At 40.8% G+C, this 16,088-nt stretch overlaps 1 protein-coding gene across 16 annotated transcripts in view; it reads left to right on the top strand.

Annotated features, from left to right (window-relative positions):
- The first annotated feature begins 267 nt into the window (after positions 1 to 267).
- Positions 268 to 16,088, top strand: part of PTPN5 (protein tyrosine phosphatase non-receptor type 5) — a 159,924-nt gene continuing 144,103 nt past the window's right edge. For 12 of the 16 annotated variants that reach the window (XR_006168107.1, XR_006168102.1, XR_006168108.1 and 9 more), the window contains exons 1-2: positions 1,173 to 2,216; positions 3,523 to 3,672. The gene's annotated coding sequence lies outside the window, so the exon portion shown is untranslated. Of the gene's footprint in view, positions 346 to 1,172; positions 2,217 to 3,522; positions 3,673 to 16,088 lie in introns of those variants that run through there. The other 4 variants (XM_042814330.1, XM_042814332.1, XM_042814331.1 and 1 more) reach the window with 4 other exon arrangements.

The raw sequence follows: 16,088 nt of genomic DNA, 5'->3' as shown, positions 1-16,088 counted from the left end.
AGCTTTCCCTGGCAAGGGGAAGCTCTGTCGGCGCTGCCGCTGCCTGCTGGCCTCGCGGCTCTTCCCGGGGGCATCCGCAGAGCCGCTCGGCCCGCCGTGCGGGTGTACGTGTGTCTGCCAGGGGCCGCCGCTGCGGGGAGAGGCGCGAGGCAAGTCGTGACAGCTTCAATGGCCGTAGCGGCTCCGGGCGGGCGCTGAGCGGCGGGTGCTGCGCGCTGCGGGGCTGAAGGCTTCGCGGGGCGGGGGGTGCGCGGCGCTCAGAGGACCGCCGACCCCGCCCCGCCGCAGCGAGCGGCTCTGCCTTTGTGCTTCCTCCGCACCTGAGGTGCGAGGCCGGGAAGGGAGGTAAGGCTGCGCGGCGCTTCTCTGTCGGCCGCTTCCCGTTTCGTTCCGGGGAAGGACGGAACGCGGAGGGGCGAGAGGCGGCGGCGGCCCCGCTGACGGGCTGGGGGCTGCGGGGCGGGGGAAGGGCTCGCTCGGGAAGGAGCGGGCGGTTCGGAGAGGCTGCTCTCGAAGCGAGCGCGGCCGCGAGTTCGCTCCGGCCGGATGTTAGCAACAGCTTCGCCGCGCCGTCCCGGAGCTGGCGGGTGAGTGGCGGCGCTCAGAGCGCGGGGCCGGCGCGGCTGGTAGCGGAGCGCGGGGCGCCGGCTGCTGCAGCGGGAGGCAGCTGCGTGTGCGCCCCGAGAGCTGGGCTGAGAATTACGGCTGCGAAAGGGTTTGATTGGGCAGCGCTCGCAGCCGGGGGTTGCGTTGCGTGCTGGGGTTAGAGATTGAAACGAAGTGCGGCCGTGTCGTCCTCTGTTCTGACATCGTAAGCGTTGCGTGTGCCGAAGAAGCGTTTTGGGGGTTGATTTGTTTTCTCAAGCACTTGGAGATGATTTTTGCTGTGTGCGTCCTATAGGGCATTCCTAGGGGGAATGGTTTTAAACTGAGACAGGGGGAGGTTTAGGTTACATATTAGGAGGAAGTTTTTCACACGGAGGGTGGTGAGGCACTGGAACAGGTTGCCCAAGGAGGCTGTGGATGCCCCATCCCTGGAGGCATTCAAGGCCAGGCTGGATGTGGCTCTGGGCAGCCTGGTCTGCTGGTTGGCGACCCTGCACATAGCAGGGGGTTGGAACTGGATGAGCATTGTGGTCCTTTTCAACCCAGGCCATTCTGTGAATCTTTGTAGTATTTTGCTGTGTTTTTGTCTGCGTGGATTTCTTTTTTAACTTCTCATTCTGCATTACATTTATGGATTAAGGGCTGAGCTTTAAAATGTTTTTCATTATGGTGCAGAGTTCTCAACTGGATGCCATGCTTGTAAAACTAGAACAGAAACCTCTAAAAGACAAGATCAACAGTTTCAGGAGGTCAGTATAGAAGGCGCAACAGAAATGTCAATCTGAGTGTTTATAGGATGTGTCTTCTAATATAAATGTATAAAGCAGGAGAGCAAATGAATGCATTCAGCTTGAACATACCTAAACTTCTTTGAAATGGAAGGGTTTTCTTTTGTGGGTTTTTTTTCCACTTTGGCATGCAATTCATGTTTAGGAAGAATTTTGTTAGTTTTGGTTTTGTTTGTCTATGGAGAAGAAAAAAAAAAAAAAAAAAAAAAAAAAAAAGCCAGAAGGGGAAGAGGAGTTGCTTATCATTTATGGATTTTTTATTTTTATTTTTTGGTGGTGGTTGGGGTTTGTTTTGTTTTCCTGGGATCTCAAAATTCCATCAGGCAGTAGGATGCTTTCCACTACCTGGAAAGGCAGATGTTGCTGCAGCAGGGGCAATTACACTGACTTGTAGCATAAGAAGGGGTGAGGAAAAAATCCTGTGACTCCTTTTGTTTCTGTATAAAACATCAGTCAAATATAGAGCTTTAAGTCCCTCAGATAATCAGACTGTTAGAAGCAAGAATTTCGTTCTGTGGTGTCTGCTCTATTCAGGGCTTGTTGAGAGAAGAGATTAGATATGCAAGACAGTTAAGTTCAATTAAGAAAGGAAGTGAAGCTAATGCACAAATTAAGAAATTTCTCTTTGCAGAATAAAATGAGTTCATTTGTCACATCCTCTGTTAAAGAATTCTGCCTACTTGGTTTCACCTGTAAAGCTGTCTGCAAACCTCACCAAAGGTGATTTTTCCCGGGATTTGTTGATTGTTGGCTGCTCAACCAAATGGCTTTGACCTGTGTGCTGCTGAATCAGAAAGAAGAGGCAGTAGAGTCTTACAGCCTGTAGGTTTTCTAGAAGAGGTTTTCTGATTGATATCTTTGTTTTTTAAAAAAAAGTTCACAGTGAAATCTCATCCTTGCTGAAATTGCTGAGAATTCTTTGTTGCAATTCTTCCTAGGTTAGCTTCTTTTTCTGCATAGACCACAGTCAAGTATGACTGATGTGACCCTAGGGTCAATTTATGATGAGATAGAGATTCTGTGGTTAATCTATGAAGAATTTATTTCTAGTTTTTTTAATATAACATGTTTCTACTTCAGAGGATGTTTGAGACTCCCTGCGAATGAAACATGCAAGTGAAAGTCATGAACTGAAGACTTGTGTTAGTTTTTAGCAAAGCAAGGCCAGAGGAGATACTGAGTACATCCTTCAGGCCCTGCTTATATATTGGTTTGATAAATAAGTTCAATCTAACAGCAGGAAGTGACTCAAAATGGCAAAAAAGGAAGCAAAAATCCCTTACCTTTGAGGTATTTGCTCACCTGTTTCGTGTCAGGCAGACGGCACGCAGCGGGGTTTGCATCTTTGGGTCCTTATAAATGTAGTAGGTGAGCCATGATATGCAGGAAAGACAGTGGTCTCCAATGTCTCTGGAACACAACAGGATTTCTTAATCCTACTGTGGACCTTAGGCAGTTTTTTGGCTCTTCACACTATGTTAATGGAATAGAACCAGTTTGACTATTTTGCTACCATTCCTATCAGTAGAAGTGTTAGTGCAACCTTCAGCATTTTTATAACAAAGCTGACATGTAGATGCCACTGCATGCGTTAGCAGTAATTCTTGGTTTTGACATAATTTCATCCTTCAGGTATAAATAACTCACTTGAATTAAAGGGAGACAGTGATCCTCGTTGTAGAACATCAGATAAATACCTTCCAACAAACACTGCTGTATAATAAGTCCATTTAGACCTTTTTTTCTACAAATAATGCATATGATGCTGGGTTTGCATAGCAATGAGTTGTGGAAAAAGTGCTAATCAAATGTACTACGTTTTATGCGCATTAATTTGTTTAGGTTGTTACCTATTTTCATAATCCTTTGTACAAAGCTGATCGTTCAGATAGACCAGAGGTTTGAATGGGTTTTGAAATCTTCAGTGAAAGGTTACTGAGAGCTCCTAAATGCAGACATCCCAGTAGTTTTGCCCATAGTGATGCTGCTGAAGTATATCCGTGTGTATAAGCTATGACAAAGCTAGAGTTAACTCTCTGTTTTCTTAAATCACTCTGTTTTCATGAATTCAATGTTCTGAGTAATTTATATCTTACTAGAATTGTTCTTTTGCTCACTCTGTCCACAGATCATGTTTCATTGAAAGTGCTGACGAGAACCCAGAACTCTGAAGACAGCGGTTTTGTGCAAGATAAGAATGTTAGAATGTTCCTTAAAGAAGCTGATGGAGGATAGAGCTCTGGCAGTGCAAGATGACACCATAATATAGTCTGAAATTGTAAGTCTTGACAAAGGCTAGATGTCTTTAACTTACAAGAGATTTTTGCACTCAGGAAACTTAATGGTGGGTTACAGTCTGCTTTCAGGACCTATGCAAACTTGTTTGGGTTTTTGGGGTATGCTGATATGGCTATAAACAAACTAGGTTTTCCTCAGTGGGTCAGATTCTCTCTCTACACAGATGAGAACTGAATCCCTTTCCATGAGAGGAAGTAGAGTTGATTCATCCTGTTGAGCCTGAGATCTGCACCCATCATTTTTCTGCTACTTTGTTTTTAGAGCTGCTAGGGAATCTAGGAAGTTGCTGATGTAAACTTTACAACAAGGCTGAATTTATTAAAGGAGTCTCCATTTCTGAAACTCTGTATTCCTAATGAACTGGTTTACTTGCAGAAGGCTGTTTGTAACCTGTAGTTACCATCAGTCATGAAATCATCAATGCTATGAAACATACAAAATATTTCATGTGAATTTTCCAAAGCTTTGCAAACTCTTTTGTTACGACTGAGACTTTTTGCAGTATAGGGATCTGTCATTAGGGAGCAGGTGAGGTCTGGAAGATAGATTATTGACAATTACACTTAAAGTACATCACATGGTTGCACTGTGACATTAAATACAAAAATAACACTATACTTCTCAGATGTGAGATAGATAACTAAAACCGGAGAGGAAAATCAGTATTAATAGCTATTTTCTTGGGAACTGCAAGTCCAACAAACTTAGTTTCTTTCTGTTTCAGAGAGTGGAAGTATCACATCTCAGGCTTCCATCTACTTTTACCTTCATCACAGTTCTTTTAAGAAATTTAAATGCAATAAGCAGTCTTGCAGAGTGTGTTTCTATTTAGCAGTAGGCAGAGAGCAAATCCTGTCCTTTATTCACATGTGACAACGAGAGATGCAGGAAATAATGTTTTTGTTGAGAAATGGAGAACTGATTTCTGTATGGAAATTTACTACTATTAGCTACCAAGCTTATTTATTGTATGTACACACCTTTCTACAGAACAAGATGTGGAAAACGAAATCATGCAACTACTCTTCTAGTAGTTACCCCAATTAAACTCTTAGACATAAATTATAGTGTAGCCATGTATCGTTGTAGAAGTTGGGAAAATTGTGTCTAAACCTGGAGGAGAGGGAAAAAAGCAAACAAAACAAATGCAAGATGAGTTGTAACAAAAGCATGAAAATCCTCAAAGCACGTGTGCTTTGATAAAGGTAGATATTTTTATCTGTGAAACCAATGTGTGAAGTCTAGGTTACATGTCCTCTTAATATCCACTCCTTTGTACTGTATCTGTGTCTGGTGGATAATGGTAGAACAGTTATTTTACAGGTAGTGATGCATTTTTATAAATAATGAAGAAGAGAACTGGGAAACTCATTACTTCTTGAAATGCATATTTACTGAATTAGAAATTAGTCTACCTCGATCCTGCCAATTCTCTGTGTGCCTTTTCAAGGAGTCCAGCTAAAGGTATTGTCTGTGATGTGCCATTAAGAACTAGATGCTGCAAAACTGATGCTGAAGTAACACTAGTCTCTGATCTTAAGTCAGTGAAGTGTGAAATTGGCCTGTGAATAAAAACATACTCTCGTTGTGACTGAAGTTAAACAACTTAAATGAATTCGGATAGTGAAATCATTTGGATGAATGCATACCTCACTTCAAGGAGAGCGTGAAGAGATGTGGAATGTTTATTTTATTGCTCCTATATATCTCCCAGTCAGTGCTTTGGGTTCCTTCCACTGGACTTCAGTCATGCAGATGTCTGTTAGCAGGCCACTGAGTCCTAGTGTTTAGCACTGCTGATTCTTACCCAAGGTTGATCCTACAGCTTGTGTGCTGACTGCAGCCAAGCAAATGGAGGAAGACAGGGATCTTCGCTTTCAGTTTTGTGTCATTCACTCTGGAGGCTGTGCTCCAGACAAAAAAATCCCACACAACAAACTAAAGCCAAACACCAACAGTGCCATTGAATTCATAGCATTCCTCGCAGCCAGATGCTTCCTTCTTCGTGAGGCCTCAGTTTCCCTCTTCTCAACATAGGTCTCAAAGTTGGGTTTTACTTCTCTGAGCCAATTTGTCTTGCATATCATTTTCTTGTTTGTCTTTAGACACTTAAACATTTCACACCTCTTAGTAGTACAGCAGAAGTATTCACACTTCTGAGTCTCTGAAGGCTGAGCTTGAAGCTGCTTTTTCTAATCCAGAGCATCCATATGGTTCTGTGTCAATGACTGGAGTCTGACCTAATTTTGTCCAAGGAGGAGATACTTTGTCTTACATGGGGAAAAGTTAACGGTTTCCTGATGAAACCTAAATCTTTCCTAAATCTTTTTTCTTTTTTTTTTTTTAATCATTCTTCATCTCTCATTTAACACTGATGTTAGACATACTTGCAGACAGTCAGCTGGCAGTATGGAGCATTTTTATTGGTCTCAGAAAGATGATTCTGTGAGTAGCAAACATAACTCAACAGGAACCATAACCAATCCATTTTACACCATTCCAATTCCAATTAATGCTATTAGCAACTTGAATATCAGTATCACAGTTATTTCCCCCTCATGTTGGAACTAGTAAGCCTTGCAAGGTATTATAAACCAATGCATTTGGAAATTCAAAACATCTCTTTTGTTAGAGAACTACCTGACATTACTTCACACACAGATTTGTTCTAGAGACTTAATAACCTTTTAATGCCAAGCTAGCTACGTCTGCTGTTTGAAAGCTTTGACTTCTGGTTGGTATTTTGCCTTGTGTGCAGTGAAGGCATAGGAAAACCACTGGTGTTCCAGTGTGCTGGTGGCTTTTTAATCTCACTAGACTTAGAGACCAGGGTTATAGGAATGGCTTTGGCTACAGATTCCAGGCTATTTGTAACAAAATGTTTTGCCTTTCCAAACTGAGTCATTTGTGGACTATTTATAGGAAGCTACACTGGAAATATTTAATTCCTGAGGCTGTGATTACTACTAAATGTTATTTGTGAATTCTTTCTTAAGTTGAAGTTTAATATGTAATTCAGTTGCATGTATACAAGCCTGTCCATCTTGATGCTTTCCAAATTAGGCTTTATTGCATTTTTCCTTAACTTCTCACTCCAGAAAGTAACATTCTTAGCAGTTTCTACCGAGAAAAACACTTTTTTTCCCTACAGATAGTTGCTGCTCCCTTCAATGGGAGAACATGCTCTGTTTGTAACACCTGCAGTATCAGTAGTCTCTAGTGGCATGTTCAAATTTGCTAGGAAATACAAGTGCAACATTTTATAAAGATGCAAAGAGCTTTATCAGGAATTGTTGTATGAAAGGAAAACTACTGAAAAAGTAAGCTTAGAATTTTGCATGTTGGGGAGCCTTTGTTCTGCACTGTATCTTGTAGGTGCTATAAATAAGTATTTTTTATGACAGATGATGCAGCAGAAATGCTAAGCCATGGCCTGAAGCAGTGATTGAGCACGCGGTGGGAAGGCAGGGCCAACCTAGGGAAGCTCAGGTGTATGCAAAGCACCAGAGTGACTAGAAGGGGTAGAGCCAGGATTCACCCCTTCCCAGACCTCATTTAAGGGTTGGCAGTGGAGATAAAGGAGTTTAGCTGAAGATCTCTGTGTACCTGAAGCCTTCTACAGGTAAACAGCTTCTTTCCTTTTTTTTCCTGTGTCTACAGCTGCTGCATTTGAGCAAATCCTCACTTGCTGCAGCCTAGGACCTCTCTACTCTGCTGTCATTGCTGTTCTTTCCATTGCATCAAAGGTGATTCGCAGTCAGTAAAAGCAGGTAATTCCAATTGCTATCTTCTTTCTCTTCTTGCTGCTTCAATGGCAGGAGATATTTAGCAACAAACAGCATTACAGACTTCTTCAAGGATGTGAGATAAGGGGAAGGCTGCATTGGAGTATAATAGCTAAACAAATAATACATAATTTTCTAGTATAATAGCAGGTTAGATACATCTGGAAGACAGGATTCAAAAAGCTGAGGTGTGTTAAAAGGACAGTAGTAACCAACTTTTTTTTTTTTTTTTGTCAGGCAGAAGCTTGCCTAATTTCAGTCTTGAAGAGAAGTTGTGTTCTGTAGCCAAGTTCCTGTGCAGATTGGTGGTCGTCAGTGTATGATAAGAGGACTGGGAGAGGAGAGGTTGAGAAAAGTAGTGAGGAACAGCGCAGTTCTTTGAGTCTGCTCACTTCTCCCAGCTGTTCTCTGAAAATCAATTTGTCACAGTCAGTCCATGGAGTGTAAGCTGACAGTTGTCATGGAACAGTCATGACAACATGCAAGCACTAAAAACTTTTTTCATGCAGCTACTTTGGGAGTTATTCTTACAGTTCTGTTCTTGAGTAGCTACCTGCTCAAAAGATACATAGGAAAACTAGCCTCAGTACATTTCCTTTGTTTCTCAGTCATTCATGCCTGTTTGCATCTCTGTAGTATTTTGGGTACAGGTGCACACTTCCATAAAATGAATGATAAGGCAGATTCCTGCAGGCTTGCTAATGGCCACGAGTGTCCTTACCATGTTGAAATTTAATTTGTCTCCACTCTTGTAAGATTTAGGCCATGCTGTTTAGGTGGGGACAATTAGAAGAAGCCTGGCACCTTGGTTCAACCTCTCTGACCACTACTCTCTCAAAGATGTTGTATGAGGTGTTCCCTTGGACAGGTGTTGCTGCTTTTAAATTTATTGTCAGTTCACTGAATTACAAACAACTGAAAAACAGAAGTGTGTTTTTTTTTTTTTTTTAATATACTTGTAAGCAAACTAAATTTTTTTTTCTAGCATAACCCAGAGGCTCTGGGAAAAGAATTCATTTCTTTCTGTTGGAGAATTACATTTTTCTGAAGATTCCAGAAAACCCTTTTATTTTTAAGAACAGAGATTTGCTGCTTCCTTCCTGCACCTTGATGTGTTGAGTACAGGTAGATTTATTTATTTTCTTTTACGAAACATCTGCTATTCAGTACTCCAAAGGCACGCGTTCCAACATTTTCCATCTCAGTAATGGTGCATGTTACCAGTCTGGAGCTTGGCTGTATCAGTCTTTGTTAGGAGCAAAGCATTCCCTTGCTAGTGCAGATCACAGCCACCATTCCGTTACTCAGACCAAAAAACACTTGCTCTTTAAGTTTGAGAATAGCAAACCAGAGAGGTGGAATAACTTAATTGGTTTGTTTCAGTTCTCTTCTAAATATGGTAATCAGAGTTTGAAAACATTCGTAAGATAAAATGTTGGCACAGACATCCTTTCTGTGAAACTGCAGATGTGACTATATTGTTATGAAACTTGGGAGATCTGTGAATTATTGTAACAAATCCCATGACTGAAAAGAATGTAATGGCTACTTAATTCTGCTCATGATTGTTTCCGTGCTTCATTTAGAAGGACCACATAATTAAAATAATAACACTTTCTTTAAGTTAAAGGGGGGAAACGTATAATACCTAACTTGTTCTGATACATGTGAACAGTTGGGTGCCAAATTCTGTGTGTATTTTAACCTATTATTTATTGTCTTAAACTGTGTTTTCAGACCTTTTAGGGCTCTATTCTTTGTGGTAAGTTTATTGCAAGCATGTGTCATGTTTTATAACATCTCTGGGTTCTTAATTGTGTTGTTTCCAACTGAAGCAGGAACTACTATTTGTAAGTTTTCATTTATTTTGAACTTAAAACAGCATGTAAAGCAGCATATGTCCTGGACTTTTTAGGAAAAAAAAAATGTTCCCTTGAATTTTCTGTATGCTCTCCAGCACCCTGGTCCTTCAAACTCTGGGTTGGAAATAATGTAGTAGAAATCTGTAGTAGAGCTTGCTGCTGAATATAGTGCTGGCTGTTTGCCATAGTTCTGCATGTTGTCAGTGGGCAGCAGATCACAAATGGAGGCTCGCTGCTGTATAGTTTTGTAGTGATGCTAGATAATGAGAGAATCAGCAATTAAACAGCAATATTTTATCTGCAGCATATTCTGTGCAGCTTGGAACATCAGTTTTCACAGTCTGTTATCCTTGAATGGATAACATTACGTTATACTTGTATGTGTTAGATTAAATTGAGAACTGATGTTCTGTGTTAATCTTGGATATGACTTTAACATTACATAAAGGTGTTTAAACACAAAAAGTTGTCAGTGGTGAGATACTGGTTCAGGCATAGTGCTGGAGAGGAGACAGTTACCTGTGTACCCAGGGTTTGGAAAAGGTTCTTTTCTGCTTGGCAAGTTACCTTAAAAATTGGATCCAGATGACACAATCTGTGGCTTTAGTGTGCTTTGTCACAGCCTACTGGTGCGCGTTTATCTGGTGGATTTGTAAATCTGTACCTGTGAGATTGCTGATGACACTGGGAAGAGTAGGGAGCCCAAAGCTAGATGGAATAGTGCCTGCTGTCATTTGGGAACTTGTTTTATGAAGGTACCCTGCTTGCTCTCTGGGTTGTTGATACTGAAGTAGAAATTAAGAGCAGATCTCCAAGCTGACTTCTTGTCCTTAGAAGTAGGTATTTTTTCCAGTGAGCTGTGGAGTCACCTAGCTGTGTCCATTAAATTTTTTTGCTTAATTTTTTCAAACTATACCAACCTCTGCTGCTCAGTGGATAGCTCTCACTCTTTCCATCTGGGTCTGTCGTTTCTTCTAGCCATGTATTTCTTTCTCTCACAAAGAGCTCAATAAGCTTCTTCCACAAATGTTTCAAACCAAAGTGTCTTCTTCACCCATCTCATTTTCTCAGATTAGCAGTTTCTGTTTAATGTTATCCCAAGCATGAAGGTAGGTGCTTTTCTCTGGAAGCTGTATTATCACCTATGTTAGTAATATTTGAAGGTGCATCACATTACCAATAAATTGAGTGAAGAGCTTAGCTGGGAGTATTCTGTATTTAGCATAAAATCAATAGCAAGTGTCTCAGCAGAAACAAATAGCCAAGCTAGTGTTGGGGAAAAGTTACAGGGAAGTTCAAAACCACTGGAGAACTAATTACCTGTATCAGATAAGGTAAAAATCAGAGGGGTTCAATGTGTGATGGCCAGAAGATGAACATGCCCCAGATAATTGGGAACAATATGTAATGATGTGATCTACGCAGATTAAATAGAAATTATTGCATGCAACTCCCTCAAATATATTGGTATTTTTTTCTTAGTCCTTATGTGTTGCATTAACACAGTAGATGACATGTCAACTACCCTGAATTTTGGGGAAAGTGAGCTTTGGTGGCTTTTTATAGCTAGTGAATTAAGGAAATACCATGACTTAAATTAGGATCTGATTCTGTGGTTCTGTTTATTTCTTTAGCCCTTTTACCTACAACATGTTTTGTGTTTCTCCTTAAGCAAGGTTCTCTTCTGGGAGTTTGTGGGCCTCACTTGGATTTGGACCAAAAAAAATCCCTTTTGAGGAGTGCTTGTGTTGAACTTTGTTTTTATGACGTTCAGTATCCTTGGGATGAAACGTCTTAGAGGCTAGAATATTATTAGCAGACAATGAGCTGACTGTTGATATTTTCTTGTCAATACTGGGGGACAGAACAGGATGGAACCTGACATCTTGCTTATAAGGAACTTTATCATGAAATGAAATGAGCTGGTGGTCACCACTGCCATATATGTAAAAATCTGCTTCTGATTTTTGTTTCTCTTTTGCAACTGATCCGTATGGATGTCACCCTCCCTTACTTAGCAGGTCACAGTGGGTATTCAGAATTGTCTTCTTTAGGCCAGTATTGATCCAAGAAATGGTTGCACTGATCCATCCAACTGTTTCTAGGTCAGTTCCTGAAATAATGAACTTACACTTTGTGTCTACTTGTGATTGTTGTCTTTCTTTGCTTCAGTTGCTGCATGATTTTAATAGTTGATATTCATTAAGTTACCTAACCTAGAGGTGAGTAGCACTGAGATCTTCCTGACAAGTCAGGCTATTTAAAGCAGTTATTACAAATCATAGTCATTTACATTGTAATGGTCCCTTGTCCTAGAATCGTAGAATTGCTCAGGTTGGAAAAGACCTTAAAGATCATCAAGTCCAACCACGACCTAACCGTACGACCCTAACTCTAACAACACTCTGCTAAATCATGTCCCTGAGCACCACATCCAAACAGATTTTAAATGCATTCTGGGATGGTGACTCAGCCACCTCCCTGGGGAGCCTATTCCAATGCTTAACAACCCTTACTGTAAAGAAGTGTTTCGTGATATCCAACCTAAACTTACCCTGATGAAACTTGTGGCTATTTCCCCTTGTCCAGTGTATAATCAATGAATATATAGATATTATAATTATGAAATAAGAGAGTTTTGGCTAAGCAGGTTATTATACCAAAAAGAGAATAGATGAAGTGCTTACCCTTGTCCTGGGCTCACTGTAAAACTCTAAAGGAGGGATCTCCAGAAAGAGATCCTTCCCTTCTGGTAGCCAGCTCTTAAATGGGTATAGGAGAGGTGGAGCCAGGCTCCACCCTTTCCAGCAGCACAGGTGAATTGCCTTCACAATTGCCTGTGCTCCTGTGGCTGACTCATTGCTCGCCTCAGGTGATTAATCAGGTTCAGGCCATGAGTCAACAGTTCCCATACATCCTGTCACCAGTAAGAAGAGACCAACCCCACTCTTGCTGTAAGCATCTTTCAGGTATTGGAAGAGAGCAATAAGGTCTTCCCTCAGCCTCCTTTTCCTCCAGATTGAACATCCCCAGTTCCTTCAGTCGCTCCTCGTAGGGATCAGGTCTCACACCTTACGTAAGTATAAATTTTAAAGCTTCTCTGCTGTAGTAATCTCTTATGCATTTAGGAGATGTTAATGGATAATTCTGAGTGTTTAATTCATTTTGTTTGAGGATTTCTAAGCCTTTGATAGTCAGTCTGTCTTTGTGACGGTGGTTGATGTGGGGAATAATTTTTGGGAAGCAAAGGGATTGGAAGGCAAACTTTTGAAACCATTTCTTTCCAACATCTTTTGTGTGCATTGTTGACATGAAAAGAGCTGGAAAAGGCGAGAGAGTGTCTGGTATTTCTACTCCCCTCTACACCTGCTAGGCATTCACATTTAAGGTATATGATGCAGAAACAAAGCCCTGTTTTGAGAGATAGTTCCATGGAGAAGGGACTTGACAGAAATGGCGTTGTTGACCACTGTTTCTGTGTGTATGCCATATAGTCTCTGTGGGCATGTTGTCAAGCACTGAGTAGAAAAGGAAAAGTGAGAAATCAGGTCTTTGTAAGCCCTCCTTTAATTATATGGAGGTCGTTATTTCCATGCAGTGTTTAGCATCTTCAAAAAAACCTTGGTTCAAGAAAATCTGAGAATGGTATCCCAAAATGAAGCTGAATTCTTGTTTGTGTTGAACATGGTGGCAGAAACATTTCAGATAGAGGGAAGAAGATTGGATTTATATGATGATGCTATGCAAGATGTAAAACATGAAGGTCTGTGCACTCTAGCACTGGTGGTTTTCTGTCTGCAAGGACTGTGATACTCTGCTGTGGCGCAAAACCTGTTACTCCATGTTGAAGTGATTTGAAGTAACCAGAGAGAATAGAATAGTATTGGCAGCAGCTTCCTTTGCTTTGAGTACTACATCTGTATATTCCTTAGAGAACTCATTAATTTTTAAGTGACAGCAATAGCCAAAGCGCATACAGCAGTGATACACTGATAATTTGTGGTGCTGCATTCACTCCTTAGGCATAATTGGTTCTGCTCCCTTCAGTGGTGTGAGGGCACCCCAAGACTGGGAGAATTCAACCCAAGAAGTAGGCTACTTAGCCTACAGGACTATGCCATTTGATAAACTAATAGACAATTGTCTGATCTCTGATGGAAATACTTCTTAAGATGAACTTTCTGTGCTGACAACTCAGCCTGTTGGAAGGAATTGTGCAATAAGATCCTGCTCACTATTATGATGGAGATACATCAATACGTAAAAGGCAAAGTTATGAGTTACAGTATGATTTCTATTCAGTGATAATGAGCCTAGATGAGTGCCTTGTGGCATCTGTGATGGTTGTGAAATGTCTGTCTGCTCCATCCACTAACATTGCCTAATGCTACCTTTCCTCCTCACTACTGCAACCCATTTCCAAGAACCACAGGCTCCAGCCAATGGGATTGGAAACTGTCGGAGCTACTATGCGGTTTCTAATCAAAGAAACAATATGAAGAATCTATGAATATGAAAATGTAAACATGGGGAAATAAATGCTCCATTCAAAACAAAAGATATTTTGTGCATAAAGCTCTTATGTGTATTGTGTATTTCATAATGTTTGGATGTTATTAATGCTTATCTTCCTGACCCTGAACTAATACATATAATCAGCCCAGTGATGGAAGCAGAATAAAGCTCTGTAAATCAAGAATAGCAGCACAAGTACAGGTGGGGTCCATACCCCATGAGCAGCTATGTACTTTGACCCACTGATTTAGATGGATATTTTGCTGAAGGTAGTCTGTCCTTCTTTGGGGGATGCTAACCACTCGCACTTCCCACTGAGGGTAGAGCTGGGGCATTTACCATCTCAAGCCTGCGCCACACTCCGTAAGTTTTGGGATTATTTTGCTGACATATAACTAGGGATTTATAATGGTGACACAACCTTAACTAGCCTATTGCAAATGTGACATCATTAATGGAGGGCTCTCGAGGGTGCAGTATGCTCCTCGGTGGGTGAGCATCTTAGGCATTTAATGCCAAGTTGCACATTGGCACACAGTTCAGCCTTTAGTCTATCTCGTGATACTATACAGTGGAATTCTGATTCCCATAAGACTGTTTTATTTTGTTTTCTTTGAAAGACATGGAAGTAAATATACACATGTATCTGTTGTATCATTCTGCTGTATTTTAGACAAGAGGATGAGTCAGCTGGGGAAATCCCCGAGATACAGTCCAAATACAGATTGCTTTGTCTGTCTTCTCAGTGTCCAGTTAGTCTTCTAGAAATTAAGTAGGTTATTCATAATCAACTATTAGTAACACGTCAACTTAGTGTCTCACGTTGGTGAAGATCACTTAAGTTCAGAAAACAAGATCTTAGATTCAAACAAAATCCTACTTCTGTTTCTGCCCAGGAGTTTTATGCAAATGCAGATTAGCATTATAGGATGCTATTAAATTTATTTCTAGTATATTTGGCAGCTAGATTGTTTTATGTCTCAGAAAGGCATGGATTACTTTTGTTTGTGGCGTAGTTCAGTAGTCTGTACTTAGAGGTTATCCATGTAACATCACTGTGCAATAGCTGTTTCTAAATAACTTCATGCACTGATGCAAAATAATTCTGGAATAGCTATGCTTAAAATACCCATCCTACTATACTCTGACATAACGTGCATTTGTAGGTGAGTTCATATGTCTTTACCTACCTATTGTGTACTAACTTTCAAAGTGTGACACCCTAAAAATTTAACATGTTGTTTTCGAGATGTTGGTTTTCAAATACTTTCCAGCCACTTGATTCAAACATTTCAGAAAGAACTAAACATTTTTGTAAAACTGGACCATTTGTCTATTTGCTCTTGGGCTTGCGGTGAGGAGTGGGTTCATTAAACTGCTTCATTTTCCCTTGTGAAGCAATTTTATAGACACAAAATACACTCCTCACCAAAATTAGTAGCATTAACCATGGAAGTAGCTTAGCTTTTTTGAAATTTCAGAATGCTATCCAGAACAAAAACTTGTTAGTGATGACATGTTCTTCTGTGCAGTCTACTGCAGGTTGAGTGATTTGTGAATGTACTGGACCTATGCTATTTCAACTCTGCAAATGCTAGGAGCCATGAAAATTTTGGCTACCTCTCCTCTTGCCATATGCTTTACTAGCATGATGCTTGCTCATAAGCTGATCAAGCTGTTTTGATGGAGAATTAGTGCTGAGAGATCATGAATCCACACTAATGTTTAATGGCAAAACAGTCTTCAGAGTGATTTTGTGTATGAGGGCAAAATAAATCTAAAATGAAATAGAACTCTGCAACATCTTTATGAATGGATAAAGAACATGCTGTGAGCTTACTGGATCATCCTGAGCAACCCTGTCAACCCCACTTATGTCAGGTCGTGAAGGAATACCAAGTAGCTATTGGTCTCCAGGTAGCTCATTTCATGCAGAGGGTAAAACTAGCTGGGGCAGTTAGAATCTGCAGTGCAAATATAACTGACAATTGAATGAAGTCAGGAATGCCTCTGATTCTGTCAGAGTTAGACTGCTATGGGGAGATTTGTTTGCTTCAGAAAAAAATGTCATGCAAATGAGCTTGATGCAGAGTTCTTAATGAATTTAATCTACCTATTAAAAGTGTGCATTTTTCTGTAGTGTTTCCACAGAACATTTGGCAAGCTCTCTGGAATCGTGTTGAATTGAGAATTACAGCACTTGGATATGGCATGTGATCTCTCTCTGCCCTCTG

The sequence above is a fragment of the Centrocercus urophasianus genome, unplaced genomic scaffold (genome assembly GCF_019232065.1).
Source record: "Centrocercus urophasianus isolate 14NV4802_14NV808 unplaced genomic scaffold, USGS_Curo_1.0 seq_14, whole genome shotgun sequence".
NCBI lineage: Eukaryota > Metazoa > Chordata > Aves > Galliformes > Phasianidae > Centrocercus > Centrocercus urophasianus.
The sequence above is the reverse complement of the archived record's forward strand: the minus strand, read 5'-3'. Positions and strand labels throughout refer to the sequence as shown.